The 2,912-nt window shown below is 38.9% G+C and overlaps 1 long non-coding RNA gene across 1 annotated transcript; it reads left to right on the forward strand.

Moving 5' to 3' along the window:
• The first annotated feature begins 699 nt into the window (after positions 1-699).
• On the forward strand, positions 700-1,800 carry LOC140858399 (uncharacterized). Its single transcript, XR_012141967.1, has 2 exons — positions 700-995; positions 1,095-1,800. It is a non-coding gene; the product is annotated as an uncharacterized lncRNA (long non-coding RNA).
• Positions 1,801-2,912: the final 1,112 nt, after the last annotated feature.

Consider the following 2,912-nt stretch of genomic DNA (forward strand, 5'->3'; position numbering starts at 1 on the left):
ACCATCCAAGATCGGAATCTAGAAGAATATGACCGCCAGCGCAAGTCTTAATTCATCATATGATATTATAAGATAATGTGGGAAAAATACGTGCAACTTCAACTTTGGATACTTATGATGCACATGACATGGGCTATAGAATAAATATCTTTTCATTATCCATCATATTTCTCAATCTTAAGCCATTGAATTTGTGTAATGCACCGCGACCATTAGATCGCGCTCTGCACAGTCCTTAAAGCAATCGGAACCTGTCATTTCATCCATTTGCACAGACGTTGCCAGTTGACTATTGCACGGTCCAACGGTGGCCTCACTTTTTTTTTTTAATGATAAACACAACTTGTCGATAATACGCACCCAGGTTCATTCCATTCGCTACCCCTGGAAAGACCAGTGCACGTCCCGGGACAAAGAGGAGTGTATTTAGAATCCCCCAAAATGGAATGCATCTTCTAGATGCCTTTCACCGGTTCACAACATGCGGGTCGGCTACCACCGCGGAGCAGCGCCATGATCACAATCACGAGAGTATCATTGGCTAATTCGTAGAGTGATTGGACGGTGATCAAGGACGGAGATCCAACGATCAGACGGCTACTACGTGGTGCAACCAACCAACGCCCCACCCGAGACGATGGGACGAATCTATTAATATAAAGCTATCGCTCACGATAAATTGAAAGTGTACGCTGAGGACATGGATCTCAGCGGTTCGAACAAAAGCTTCGTACGATTTCGACGGTTAGGATCTCTCTACGAGTAAGCATCTCAGGTACGAGAATGTAAGTGCGAGAATTAGGGTTTTTTATGGGGCCTCTTTCGGTCCACGCCGCCTCTGTTATATAAATCTTCTCCATTTCTCTTGGCCAAGAAAAAGAGCAGGCCGTCTCCCCTTCTTTCGTCACTTTAGTCTTTATATATTTTTTTTTCGCTGCGCTTAATCTTGAAGATGGGTCCGGGTCTCTACTCCGAAATCGGCAAGAAGGCCAGAGGTATTGTTTTTTTCTAATAATTTTATGCTTTTATTTGATGATTATTTCGATTAATCATTGTTTTAAAGAATTTTCTTTGTTTTTTTTTTTTGCCTTTAGATCTTCTATACAAGGACTACCTGACGGACCAGAAGTTCACGGTCACGACCTACACCTCGACTGGAGTTGTGAGTGATTTTCTTTTTTTCCCCTTTAATGAGCTAGATTTTCGGACTTTACTCTGCTATGATCTTTTCTGCGGTCTAAACGGCGCAAAATTCCAATTCCTGCCTTATTTTTCATATTTTTAAAGGATTTTTACGCTTTATTCTGTTTATTTTTTTGTTCAATCCGCAAAGGTTTGTAGTGTAACTTGTTCAACTTCCTTATGGAGTGATTTATTCGGCCTGCCGTTTGATCGATGTCGATTTTCAAGTGTTGTAGTAGCGACTGGGTTCCAACTTAATAGTATTGTTTTCTGATTCGAATTTTCTTGGCCGAAATAGTGGGGATAAGAATATACTATTTGATGAACTTTTGGAACAGTGCAAACATGAGTTAATATGTGAAGAATCGTAGATCTTTTTATATAACTATAATTACTTATCTTGCATTTTACAGCAATACTATGCTGTCGAGGCATAGATTCATCGTGTGAGATTTAGAAGTAAAAGAGTTGGATTGCAGATGGAATCGGGAAGATGAATAATGTCTTTAGCTTTTTAATTGTGGTTCAGCTATCTGTGATAAATGCCTTCAGTAGGTTGGAGTTCATTAACGCCCTTTATACTATGCTTAAGTGGTAACATGATTCCAGTTAAAATGATGGTCTGTGACTCTGTGCAAACAATCTATGATCTTTGTTTCCCTGTTTGTTTTAGTGACTAGATTAAAATAAGTTGCAAAAGGTCTCGAAGGAGAGGAGTTTACCCAAATTTGTTGATGGACTTAAATGGTATTAAACCACAAATGATGGCATCAAATTTGTTGATGGACTTAAATGGTATTAAACCACAAATGCCTTCAGTAGGTTGGAGTTCATTAACGCCCTTTATACTATGCTTAAGTGGTAACATGATTCCAGTTAAAATGATGGTCTGTGACTCTGTGCAAACAATCTATGATCTTTGTTTCCCTGTTTTAGTGACTAGATTAAAATAAGTTGCAAAAGGTCTCGAAGGAGAGGGAGTTTACCCAAATTTGTTGATGGACTTAAATGGTATTAAACCACAAATTCTATTGGAAGTTCAAGAAGACGGAACTCTTACATGGTTAAATGGATTAGTATTTGTGTTCGACTCTCATGTCATCCATACATAGTTTAATGATACAGTGCATGTTAATGTTTGACATCTCATTTGTGATCTCTAATGAGTAACTTGTCATCATGCTAACCACCATATTGGGAATCAATTTAGATGCACAATTGGTTCCAAAGCTGAAATTTAATTTTTCAAATTTAGGTTACAGAAAATCAGTGACAAAACATCTTCAAAATGCCTAGTATCGCGGCAGCCCTCAGGCCAAAACTTGTTGTCCACAGACCGCCTAATTGACACCAACGAGTAAAATCCCCTTGTGCCTCAGGGCCCCATAGTAGCAACAAGGAATGTGCTAAACTATTCGCAGTGCAGTTGGATGGATCCAACCTATTCTTGAAATACACAACTCGCACACACCCCCTTTCCAAAAAAAATCAATACACTCTGGAATATGAGTCATAGAACAATTCAGGGTTCAAATGGTTATATATAGATAAGGACTAATTGAATCGAGCTCATCGATTTACCTAGGTTAATTTGTGGTATGATTCAATTCAACATTTTGTTCATTCGGGTTTGATTGTGAGTTAGTTAATGATGTTCGAGCATGTACTTTTTTTGAGTGTCTATTTATATCTCTATCGGTACAGGGTCAAGGTCGGCCAGTGAGACGATG

The sequence above is a fragment of the Elaeis guineensis genome, chromosome 6 (genome assembly GCF_000442705.2).
Source record: "Elaeis guineensis isolate ETL-2024a chromosome 6, EG11, whole genome shotgun sequence".
Taxonomy (NCBI): Eukaryota; Viridiplantae; Streptophyta; class Magnoliopsida; order Arecales; family Arecaceae; genus Elaeis; species Elaeis guineensis.